Genomic DNA, 13,046 nt, shown 5'->3' with positions numbered 1-13,046 from the left:
GTATTTCTGCTCCACACACACACCTCTGGACTGTAGCTGTCAAGTGACACAGTAGGCCCCAAGTGAGGCTGCCGACAAGGAGCCTTCCCAGGAAGCCCTAGAGCACCTGGACGAGTGGGAGACGGGCATGTGAGCAGGCTTGGTGTGCAGAGTTCTCCAGCAAGGGGACCAACAGGTGCTCTGGGAGCTACAGGGGCATCATCTCAGACCTGGGGCAGCCCGGCCACTGGCAGAGTTGAGGCCAGAGGGAAATTTTGCCAGGAGAGTTGGGGGCCAGGCCTCCAGAACAGGAGCTTGTGTAGGAGAGACAGCTTCTAGCTCCTAGGAGGAGCGCTGCCTTGGAGGGCCCAGCTCCCTCTCATCTCCTTCAGTGCTGTGCCAGCCAGACCTTGGAAAGCAAGAGTGATCATCCTCTCCACCAGCCCTCATCCATGCGCACAGTAGGCAGTGGGAAGCGGGCAGTATTTGACTCTTGGCATCCAGTACTTCATCCTTTCCTGGGTTTCCCCCTTCATCCTGGTTCCTCTTCATCAGAGGGGCACAGGCCTCAGTCCCTGTCCTCTTTGTATGCAGAAACCGCAGTCCCTAGACTTCTCCACATGCTCCTTGGAGATCTCATCCAGGCTCCTGGCTTTATTTTATTTTTGCAGTGCTAGGGATTGAACCCAGGGCCTTGAGCGTACTTGGCAAAGGCTCTACCTCTAGGCTACATCCCCAGCCCCAGACTCATGGCTTTAAATTCCACATGAACTCATCAGAGTTTTCCAGAAACAGAACCAAGAGGAGAGATTTATTATTGGGGATTGGCTCTACATCTTGACTACAACCTCATGAGACCCTAAGCCAGAACAACCTAACCTAACCAGCTCAGGATTCTCAAACAGCAGAAACGGTGACATAACACATGCTCACTGTTGTGAGCCACTACATTAGTTTGTTATGTTGCAATAGATAATTAATACATGATCTTGGGTAAGATTCTTGCTATAGACTGAGTGTTTATGAGCCTCCAAAATTTGTATCGAGGTGAGTCTTTTGTAGGTGATTAGGTCATGGGAGGGGAGTCTTCATAAATGGGACTAGCACCTTTACAAGAGACCCAGCAAGTGAAGAGATGGCTATCTACGACACAAGAAATGGGCCTTTACAGATACCAAATCTGCTGGCACATTGAACTTCCCAGCCTCCAGAACCATGAGAAATAAATTCCTGTTGTTTATTGAAAATGACAAAATAAGGGATCAGCTCAGACAATTATGGAGATGGAGAAATCCCATGATCTATCTCCAGGCTGGAAATCCAGGAAAGCTGAGGCTGAGGCCTACATGGTAGATTCCAGTCCAAGTCCCAAGGCCTGAGAATGCCAAGGGTAGGAGGAGATGGTGTCGCAGCTCATGGCAGGCAGAGGGAGGGAGATTTCAACCTTCCTCTGCCTTTTTGTTCTATTCAGACTCTAAGGAATTGAATGAGGCTGCCGTACTGGGGAGGATGATCTGCTTTACCCAGTTCAGCAATTCAAATGCTAATCTCTTCTGGACATAACCTCGCAGACACCCAGAGATAATGTTAATGATATTTCTAGTCAAGTTGTAACTAATCATTGTGCTGCCCTAATGCTGATCATTCCCAACCAGATCTCTCAAGACATTCCCCTAGCCAAGTGTAATGGTGCATGCCTGTAATCCCAGAGACTTGAGAAGCTGAGGCAGAGGATCAAAATCTTGAGGACAGCCTGAGCAACCTAGCAAGACCCTGTCTCAAAAGTGAGGATATAGCTCAGTGGTAAGGTGTCCCTGGGTTCTGAAAAAGACCTCTCCCCTAACTCCAGACTCACATCTGACCTCCTCAGTATCTCCAATGGACTATCTAAGAGGCCTTCAAGGCAATTTCCTGTCTCTTCTCCTATAGCCCCAAGCCTGCTCTTCTGGTCCTCTCCATCTTAAAGAGCATCTTTAAATAACAACAACGACAAAAATATTTATTGTGTGTGGTATTGGGAATTGAACCCAGGGGGGATTCTCCCTTGGAGTTCCCAGCCCTCATTTTAAAATTTATTTCGACATAGGGTCTTGCTAAGTTACCTAGGCTGGTCTCAAATTTCCAATCCTCCTGTCTCAACCTCCTGAGTAGCTAGGATTACAGTTTTGTGCCACCATGTCAGGCTAAAACTATATATTTTAAGGTATGCAACTCAATTTTAAATATGTATATATTGTGAAATAATCACAAACTAATTAAAATACAATGCCAGATGGGACACCTGTAAACCTGGCTATTCAGGAGGCTGAGGTAGGAGGATTACAAGTTCAAGGCCAGCTTGGGCAATTTAGACCCTGTCTCAAGAGAAAAAATTTTAAAATGCTGGGGATGTAGCTCAGTGGTGGAGTGCTTGCCTAATATGTGCAAGGCCCTTGGTTCAATCCCTGTACTACTAACAAAAAAGAGAAAAGAAAAAAAAAAATCCATCACCTCACATAGTTATCATTGTGTGTATGTATGTAGGACACTTAGGCTCTACCTTCTTAGAAAATTTCAAGTATTCAGTATAATATGTTACCCTATGATTTTTATGATCACCATGATATATACATACATATATAATATAATAATATAATAATTAATAAAAAATAAAATATAATAATGCATATATATGTACATATAAAATAAGGTTTTGTTTTCCCAAATGTATAGTTGGTTGGTTGGACCTTTTCCTGCATCTTCACCAGCAGCTGGGCATCTCCACCCTTGGTGTTTTTGGTGTAAATTGCTTGAGCTCCATGCTTTGGAACCAGTTTGAGAAGTCCTTTACTGAGGAGCTTCTGGAAGGTTGCCCTGGCCAGGGAACCTTGAACCTTCAGTCTCTCAAAGACTGCAGCTGGGGTTCTAAGCTTACAGTTGGGAATGTCCTTACAGACTTTGTCATAAGTAGCTTTGTCAAACAAGACTAGATGGTGGAGCTGGTCCCAAACTTTGCCTTTGGATCATTTCTTCTTTTTTGGCTTTGCCTCCAAATTGATTCACTGGGTCCTTGTCTTTCTTGGCTGACTTTCTGGCATCTTCTTCTTTTTGTTCTTGGGTGGCATTGTGAAGCTCAGCTAAGGTCACTATGCTATATATTTAGACCTACGGAAATTATTCATCCTGCATAACTGACACATTGTACCCTTTGACCAACAGCTTCCCTCCCTGCAGCCACTAGCAACCACCATCTCTGATTCTATGAGTATTATGGTTGGGATGTGAGGTGTCCCCCAAAAGCTTACTTGTGAGACAATGCAAGAAGGTTCAGAGGAGAAATGATTGGGTTTTGAGAGTCTTAACCTAGTCAGTGAATTGATCCCTACTGGAATTAACTGAGTGGTAACTGGAGGCAGGTACAGTGTGGCTGGAGGAGGTGGGAATTGGGATGTGGCTTTGCATCTGAAGAGTGGAGTCCCTCTGTGCTCCCTGATCACCATGATGTGAGCTGCTTCCCTCCACCACCCTCTCCTGCCATGATGTTCAGTCTCTCCTGGAGCCCTGAGGAATAGGGACGGCCTTCTGTGGATGAGGACCTCTGAAACTGTGAACCCTCAAACAAACCTTTCCTCCTTTACAGTTGTGCTGGTCAGGTCATTTAGTCACAGCAGCGAAACAGCTGACTAAAACAATGAGTTTGATGAGTTTAGATTCCATGTAGAAGTGAAATCATACAGTGTTTCTGTGTCTAGCTTATTCTCTTAGCAGTGTCTTCAAGATTCATTTATGTTGTCACAAATGGCACGATTTCCTTCTTTTAAAAGGTAGGTGAGTCCCAGTCTGTTGTGTGTACTGTTTTCTTTATCCATTCCTCAGGTGTGGACATTGGGATTGCGTCTGTTTCTTCTCTGTTGTAAATAACGCAGTGAACATGGGTGTGACAGTATCTCTTCAAGGCACAGATTTCCTTTCTTTTGGATGAACAACCGAAGTGGGGTTGCAGGCTCACACAGTAGTCCTATTTTTAACTTTATGGGGAGTTGTTTTACTGTTTTTCACAATGGCTGTACCAAGGTGCATTCCCACCCCAGAACACCAGGGTCCTGATTTCTCTATATCCATGCCGACAATTACCTTCTGCTTTGTCCCAGTAACAGTCATTCTGAGTGGTGCGAGCTGATCTGTCCTGGTTTTGATTGACATTTCTCTGGTGATTAGCAATGTTGAGAGCCTTTTCATATAACCTGTTGGCCATTTGTGTATCTTCATTGGAAAAGTGTCTACAGAGTTCCTTTATGCATTTTAAAATCAGGTTAATTGGCTTTTTTGTTACTGACTTTATTTATTTTAGGTATTAACCCCTTTTTGGATATATGATTCACAAACATTCTCTTCCCTTCCATAGATTGCCTTTTTACTCTGTTGATTGTTTCCTTTGCTGCGCAGTGTTTTTGTATTGTGGTACTGGGGATTGAACCTGGGGGTGCTCTACCACTGATCTACAGCCCCGGCCCTTTTCTTTATTTATTTTCTTGCTAAATTGTCCAGGCTGGCCTCAAACTTGTGATCCTCCTTCCTCCACCTCCCGCCTCAGCTTCCCAAGTCACTGGGGTCATAGGTGTGCGCCACCATACCTGGCTCAGAAGGTTTTCGTTTGATGTTGTTCTACTTTTTTATTTTTGTCTTTGCTGCCAGTATTTTTACTGTCACATTCAAAAAATTGTTGGCCAATGTCAAGAGGCTTTTTCCCTTTTTTTTTTTTTTTTTTTTGTATCAGGGATTGAACGTGAGGGTGCTTAACCTCTGAGCCGCATCCCCAGCCCTTTTTTTTTTTTTTTTTTGGGTGCTGGGGATTGAACCCAGGGCCTTGTGCTTACAAGGCAAGCACTCTACCGACTGAGCTATCTCCCCAGCCCCTCCAACCCTTTTTTTTGTTTTATTTTGAGACAGGGTCTCACTAAGTTGCTTAGGGCCTCACTAAGTTGCAGAGGCTGACTTTGAACTTGCAATCCTCCTGCTTCAGCCTCCCGAGTTCTGGGATCACAGGCGTGCACCACCATACCCAGCTGGTATCTTCTTGTTTTAATGTTTTTCCTTGGTTCCTAGTGAAGTTGAACATTCTTGTTTTCATTGTCCATTTAGGTTTCTTTTTTTATAAATTGTCAGCAACTCAGCAAGACCCTGTCTCAGAATAAAAGCTGAAAACAGCTGGGGATTTAGTTCAATGGTAGAGTGTCCCTGGGTTCAATCACCAGCACTGAAAAAAAAAAAAAGAAAACCAGGTGGGGCCTAATGGGAGGTCCTTGGACCTTTGGGGCGTGGCTCTCGATGGAGAATGCTAGTCTCTTGGAGTGAGTTCTCATGAGAGTGAATTGTTACAAAAAGTCTGAGCCTGCTGGGCGTGGTGGCATGTTGATAATGCCAGTGACCTGGGAGGCTGAGGCAGGAGAACTGCAAATTCAAGGCCAGCCTGGGCAATTTTAGAGACCGTCTCAAAATAAAAAGGGCTGGGGATGTAACTCAGTGGTAAAGCACCCCTGAGTTCAATCTCCAGTACTGCAAATAAATAAAAATCCGAGTCCCCCTCTGGTTTCCTATCTGGTGATGTGATTGTGACCCCAGGATTCCCACTGTGCTCCCACATGGTGCCACTAGCCACTAGCCCTCACCAGAGGCCAAATCAATGGGGCCGCCCCATCTTAGACTTAGAGCCTCCATTTGTTGATTAAATAAACCACTTTTCAAAAGAAAGTAGCCTTCGTCATCCTTTTTAAAAATTTTTTTTAGTTGTTGATAGACCTTTATTTTATTCATTTATTTATATATAGTGCCGAGACTTGAACCCAGTGCCTTACACACTGAGCCACCCCAGCCGGCCTATGCAATCTTAAAGCTCGACTAAGCAACTTAGCAAGACATTGTCTCAAAATAAAAAATAAAAAATAAAGGACTGGGGCTGTGGGGCTGTAGTTCAGTGGTAAAGTGCTCTTGGTTTCGATTAGTGATTAAATAGTACATGGGTGCACAGGCACTTTACATGTATGTTTTTTTCGTTTGTTTTTCGTTTTGACAGTATTAGGGATTGAACCTAGAAGTGCTCTATCGCTAAGCTACATCCCCATTTTATTTTTTATTTGGAGACAGGGCCTCACTTTTTGCTGAGGCTGGCCTCAAACTTGCAATCCTCCTTTCTCAGCCTCCTGAGTCACTGGGATTTCAGATGTTCACCACTATGCCAGCTACATACATGATTTCATTTAGTCCTCACAGCATCCCTCTGAGGTTAGTAACATTATCACCATGGAGATTCCTGGGATTGAACTAGACTGCCAGACTCCAATGCCCACTCTGTTTCTTCCTCTTTTGTCCTGGAATCCTCAAGGGGGATTCTGTACAGTGAAGAAAAAACATCAGGCCTAGGAGCTAGAGGTTTTACTACCTGAGGGGCCGATTACTAATGGTAAAGTCATGCTCATCAGTGAGGAAGGGACTCGGATGGAGTTTAGTTTTTATCTCTTAACTTTATTGAGGGGAAATTCACATACTTTTATGGTTTGGATTAGAAATGTCCCCCCAAACTCACGTGCTGAAGGCCGGATCCCCGATGCAGCAGTGTTCATAGGTGGGGTCTTCTAGGTGACTGGTTCATTGTCAGTGGGTGAATCTGTAAGGCCATGGATCGTTGGGAGGTGGCGGGAACTTTGGGAGGCGGGCCTAGTTGGAGGAAGAGGGTTACTGGGGCCTGCTCTTGAAGAGTGTGTTTTGTCCCTGGCCTCTTCCCAACCCTCCCTCTCTCTCTCTCTCTCTCTCTCTCTCTCTCTCTCCTCTTCTTGGCCACCAGTAAGTGAGCAGCTTTGCTTCATCCTGCACTGCCTGCCATGATGTCCTGCCTCACCACAGGCCCAGAAGCAACAGAACCAAGTGACCAGAGACTACAATCTCTGACACCATGGTCCAAAATAAATATTTCCTCCTTTATGTTGGTTTTCTCAGGTATTTTGTCACAGCAACAAAAACTAACACAAATACTGTAAAATAAACTATTTAAAGGGTACAACCAGCAACATTTAATATAGTCACAAAGTTATACGCTAACTAGTTTACAAACATTTTGTCACCCCCAAGGGAAACCCTGAACTCATTAAGCCATTTCTCCTGATTACCTTCCTCACCCTAGTCCCTGGAAATCACCCATCTGTTCTCTTATTCTGCATATTTTATGTCAGTGGATAGAACATGTGATCCTTTGTGACTGGTTTCTTTCATTTATCATAATGGGTCCAAGGTTTATCCATGCTGTAATGTGCTTTAGGACTTCATCCCTTTTCTTTTCCCCACCCTGGGCTGGGGCTCAAACGCAGAACCTCAGGCATGCTAGGCAAGCAAGCACTCTACCACTGAGCTATACCCCAGCCCCACTTCATTCCTTTTCTGAGCTGAGTACTATTCCTTTGTATGTGTATATAGGATGGAATTTTCCAGAATGTAGCTAGGTGCGTTTGGAGCCAGACAGCCACACTTTGGATCTGGATCCCTTGGAGACAGAGTAGTCAATGTGTTGCCAGGGGAGTTCCGGTTTGCATCTCTGATTTTCCATCCTTCAAGTAAGGTCATAGGACACCCTTAAAGGGCTATTGTAAAAATTGGACCTACTGCATCTACAAGATGCCAGGAGCATAGTGGGTAATTTATAAGTGATGACAGCGCTATTGATTATTCCTCGGGGACACACCTCCACCTGATGTCGGCTGTGATGGCTTCCAGGGAAGACATGCACGTCCTCAGGGCCCCGAGACCTGTGACCCGAAGGTATCAGAGGAGCCTGAGCTGAGCGCATGCTTGTTCCTGATATTACAGACGTTCCTCATCCACTCACCTGTCGGAATCTGAGGTTGAAAGCAGCATGGCTGTGCAGGGAAAGGAACTACCTTTAGAACAAAACTACATGGGGCGGGGGGCTGGGGAGATAGCTCAGTCGGTAGAGTGCTTGCCTTGTAAGCACAAGGCCCTGGGTTCAATCCCCAGCACCCAAACAAACAAACAAACAAACAAAAAAAGAACGACATGGGCTCCTGGCAGGAGCTCACCAGTGCTCATCAGGGAAATGCAAATGAAAACCACACTGCGCTGCCCCCGAGCACCCCAGAAGGCCTAGGATCAGACAGGCTGACCACACCCTGCATTGGAGAGGACGTGGGATGACCCACTCCCACGCACCCCATGGGAGCGCCCACCACCAGGAGCTTCCTCAGCAAGTGCAGGCACACTGTGCACCCGGCAGGGAGCCGCTTGGAGGCAGAAGCAGGAGGATCGCCAGTTCAAGGCCAGCCTCAGTCACTTGGCGAGGCCCTTGGCAAGGCTGGGGATGTGGCTCAGGGAGAGAACACCCTGGGTCCAATCCCCAGAACCGAAGGAGGGAAACAAAGAAAAGAAGATAAAGTCCCTCTTGCCTCTACCTGACTCTAGCATTCCACTCCTAGGTAATACCCAAGGCCCAGGAGAATTGAAAATATTTGTCCACAAGAGTATTGTACTAACCTTTAGGTAGAATGTTCAGAGCAGCTTTACTCATAATAGTCAAAAACGAGAAATAGTCCAGATGCTCATCAACAATAGAATGGGTAAAGCGTAGTATCTGTAAACAATGAAGTACTGTACACCGTGAAGCGAGCAAAATTGACTGAATGCTAGGGTCTGGCCGTTTTGCAGCAGGAAATGAGGGTGAGGACATTGAGATCTGGAAGCAATACTTTAATAGTGGCACCATGGTCCAGAGGGATAATTCCCAAACTCTGGGCCCTGAACACAGCAGGGCTTTTACTTTTATATGGAAGCAAATTTGGGGTACATCGAGGCAAGAGAGTTGGTGAAATTCTATTGGAGGGTCCATTCCACAGTCCTTATGTGGGCACAATTTGTCAATAGCCTCGGGACTCCTGCCCCATACAGCTAGGGACCTTTACTGCCCTAAGCCTAAAGGGAGTGTTCTGTCCCGCTGCATTGTTTCCTGCCTCTGCCGCTGTCGTTATCTGTTACAGGTACCTGTTAGCCACACTATGTGTAAATTATGACAATAAACTTTTTCCTGTGGACCAGGCACTAAATTATGTTCTTTGTGCACAGTGTCATTTATCTTGTCGGCAAATCTCATAAGTAGATTTTTAAAATTTATTTTGTTGTACATAATATTTTATGCGGTTGGTCCCAAAGTTCACACTGACTTGAGGGAGATGTTATGGATTTCTGTGTTCAAAGTTGCTCAATTGCTGCTGGGTGAGGTGGCACACGCCTGTAATCCCAGCGGCTCAGGAGGCTGAGGCAGGAGGATCGCAAGTTCAAAGCCAGCCTCAGCAATAGCGAGACGCTAAGCAACTCAGTGAGACTCTGTCTCTAAATAAAATACAAAATAGGGCTGGGGATGTGGCTCAGTGGTCGAGTGTCCTTGAGTCCAAGCCCCAGTATCCCCCCACCAAAAAAAAGTTGTTTGATTGCTGCTGCTGCTGCTGTTAATTGTTTTCTTTCAGGGTCAGGGTAGGTGCTTTCATATAAAATCTGATTTTTAATTCCTTCTCTGGTAATTCTTTCCTAGATTCTTTGGTTTGCATAATCATACCTACAGGGAAACCAGCATCCTAAAGCTACCAAGATAAATCGGCCTACTCCTACATTACATGATCTACTCCAGTGATCCAGTACAGCCGCCATGGGGGCCAGTGGGTTCCTCCAGAGTTTTTTTTTCTTTTTTGCTATACTGGAGGTTGAGCCAAGGGCACTCTACCACTGAGCTACACCCAGGTGCTTTTTAGTTTTCATCTTGAGTCAGGGTCTCACCGAGTTGCTGAGGCTGGCCTCAAACTTGCCATCCTCTTGCCTCAACCTCCCAAGTCACTGGGATTATAGGTAAGCACCACACTCCTGGCTCATAGGTAGACATTCTTCTCTTGGAAACTTTAAATGACTTGCTGCAGAAAAATGAGATTAGAACCCAGACAGCGTGACTTCAAAGCCCATGCCTCACACATCACCCCTTCTCCTTGGTCAACCTGTTCTCTTCCCTTATTTTACAAATGGAGAAAGTGAATCTGATGCTGCTGAGCTCGTTTGAATCATAAGTGAGTTAGAACCCAAATCTCCATAGCTTTCATATCGCAGTTGGTCAAGGAGATCAAGTTTATTTCCACTCCTGACCATCTACAAATTAGAAACCAAAAATATCACTTTTATTTTGTATTTATTTTTGTGATTCTGGGGATAGAACCCGGGGCCTCACACATACCAGGCACGAGCTCTACACTGAGCTATAATCCCAGCCCAAAATGTATCAAGTTTAGAGTTGAGTATAAAAGCCATAAACTTAGGGCGTGCGTATCCTGTGATTCAGCACGAGAGACAGCACTTTCCATCTGTCTCTGTATTGCTAGATTGGTTTTCTGGGAATCCTGGAGTTTGCCATCCCTACTATTCCATGTTACCCAGCATCCCTTGCCAGACTTACCTATTACCTCCCTCCACATTGTTTTGGGTCACATTACATCTAACTTCAGCAGATCAATAAGCTTCCCTCTGCTCAGTGTAAGAGGAGCACACACGAATTCCTCATGCTGTGCTTGATGGCTGGAGTTCTGACATGATTAGCATCAAGAACAACTGAAATATCTGGGTGCACTGATGCATGCCTATAATCCAAGCAACTCTGAAGGCTGAGGCAGGAGGATCACGAGTTTGAGACCAGCCTCAGCAACTTAGTGAGGCTTTCTCTCAAAATGAAAAGGGCTGGGGATGTAGCTCAGTAGTAGAGCACCCCTGGGTTCAATCTCCAATATAAAGACAAAACAAAACAAAAAGATGGATGGATGGATGGGAGGAAGCAAGGAAGAAAAGGGAAAACAGAAAGGAAGAAATAAAGAGGAAAAGTATGTCTGTCCCTACTTCCTAGGTCTCCATCCCCAAGAAGACACTTATCTTGGAGTTTGTTTCTGTCCTCTTTAAAAGTTGCAGAATGGATTTCACGGTCTGCCTTTCTCCAGAACTGGCAAAGGGTGCTGTGGATGAGTCACTCTGCTGCCTGGGGATGTCTTGCTCCATGAGCTCGGGGTACCATGAGATGACCAGTGGCCTTTTGAAGGCCCTCCTCCCGCGCTGGGCCGGAGCCCATGCGTTCCTGGAACTGGACAGTGGCAGAGCTTTCAAGGACTGCAGGGCCAACCCCGTTGCGCAGACAAGGAAAGCTGGGCTGTGGCCTTGTGCACGGGGCCGGAGCAGGGTGAGGCCGTCCGTCCCAGCGCGCTGCGCCTCCCTGCCTGTGGTCTGTGCTTTGAGCCTTTACTGCTCCAGGTTTCCATGTCCTCCTCTGGACACGAGGCGCAAAAGCCTGACGTCTCTTTTTGGTTTCCTGTCCTTCAAGGCCCCTGAGACTTTGCGCCTATCTGGTCACTCGGAAGAAGGGTCAAACTGGAGTTGTGGTACTTTGCTTCCCAAGTCAGAGGAGAAGCAGGCCAGTGGCCCTTAACAGGGACCAGCGGTTCCACTGAAGTCTGTTTGGACCAACATGTGGAAGCCTTGCTCTGTCCAGACCCTTTTCTGGGCCCTGGGGACACCGAGGTGGATCAGACGTGGCCCCTGACTTCGATCTGTGGGGCCAGGTGGACACACAGTTATAATAGGCTGTGGCGAGACATTATGGTAGGAATTCAGGGGATAGCCCTAAGCTGGTTTCCAAGGGCGGTGACAGTGCTGGAGGGTTAGTGCAGTGGCAGTGATAAAAGGAAGTGACCAGATGGAACTAGGCCTTGGGCAAGCCCCGTGGCTCAAGGCCCAAGTCCCCCACTCCAGCACCCATGGGCGGATGCCTTGCTCAGCTGGCGACTGTGTCCTCCCCACAGCTGAACTTCTGGAGTGGCCCACGTGTTGGTGAAGGGTTCCTGTTCTGTGGCCTGGAGACGCTCCTCCTCCAGGGCATCAGGGAACCACCCGTAGCCCCCTCAGTCTCTACCAAGTCCCAAGTTCCTGTGGGAACATTCTGAGCGCGGAGAGCTGAGAGCCAGTCTCCCGCCCTCCCTCCCTGACCCCGCGCCCTGTCCTCCCTCCACGGGAGAATTGCCACAGGGTGAACAGCTGGTCAGACTCACAAAGGACTGAGATGCACGCCGCAGATGGAATCAGAGAGGGGTGTCTGTTGGACACGTCACTGGCGTCCCTGGCCCTGGATGGGCATGGCAGTGTCCTGGGATCTTCAGTCCCTGACGCAGAGGCTGTTGCCCCTGCCTTCCCAGCCAGGCCTGCTTGCTGTCCACCTCTTTGCCCTGCCTCCCAGGACCTCCCAGCCTCACTTCCTGCGGGCAGCCTGAGCTGCTCTGTGGTCAGCTTCCTGGACGCTTGTCTCCCTGCCTGGCCTCCCCAACATCTGACTCAGGAGGAACCCCTCATGGGAGCCCAGACCTCCTCTGCAGGCTCCTCCTGAGGGCTGCGGGGGCTCTGCCTGGCTTTCTCATCCCACACGCAACATGGGTGAGCCTCATCCCTGGGATGGGGATTTTCCCAGGGGGTGGTGAGAGGGTTAAATGAGCTAATACATAAAAGGCACTTAGCGCCTGGGGCAGTGTGTCAAACAAGCACTGGTTAAATTATGAATTTCATCAACATTTCATCAACATGGATGTCCACTAGGTCTGACCCGTGTAACTTGGCCAAAATTGAACTCCTGACTTTCCCCCTCAAGGGCTGCAACCCAGGCTTCAGTGATCAGCTCCCCCGAGAAGCCTGAGGATCAGTCTGGAGTTCACCCTCTCTGAGTGCCCACATTCCTAAGGCATCAGCAAGGACTGGGGGTGCTTCTCCCAAAGCATTAGAATCACCCACTCTTGCCACCTCCCTTGCCAGAGCTGAGCCACTTTTACTCCCTCCTGGAAGGCTCCCAGCCTCCTTGCTGGCCTCCCTGCCTCCACTTCCCTCTCTCAATCCCTCCATCCGGCTGCCAGCAGGATCTTTCAGAAACACAGGCTAGACCTTGTCACCCCTGCCACCTCCCAGGCCCCTCTGCACAGCCCAGGCCAAGGGCACCAGGTTCACTCCCTCTGTCCTCCCCCCAT

The 13,046-nt window shown here is 47.5% G+C and overlaps 1 pseudogene; it reads right to left on the bottom strand.

Annotated features, from left to right (window-relative positions):
* Positions 1-2,276: 2,276 nt before the first annotated feature.
* Positions 2,277-4,213, bottom strand: LOC124976261 (40S ribosomal protein S25-like; annotated as a pseudogene).
* Positions 4,214-13,046: the final 8,833 nt, after the last annotated feature.

Source organism: Sciurus carolinensis, chromosome 2 (genome assembly GCF_902686445.1).
Source record: "Sciurus carolinensis chromosome 2, mSciCar1.2, whole genome shotgun sequence".
In the NCBI taxonomy this organism is placed as follows: Eukaryota; Metazoa; Chordata; class Mammalia; order Rodentia; family Sciuridae; genus Sciurus; species Sciurus carolinensis.
The sequence above is the reverse complement of the archived record's forward strand: the minus strand, read 5'-3'. Positions and strand labels throughout refer to the sequence as shown.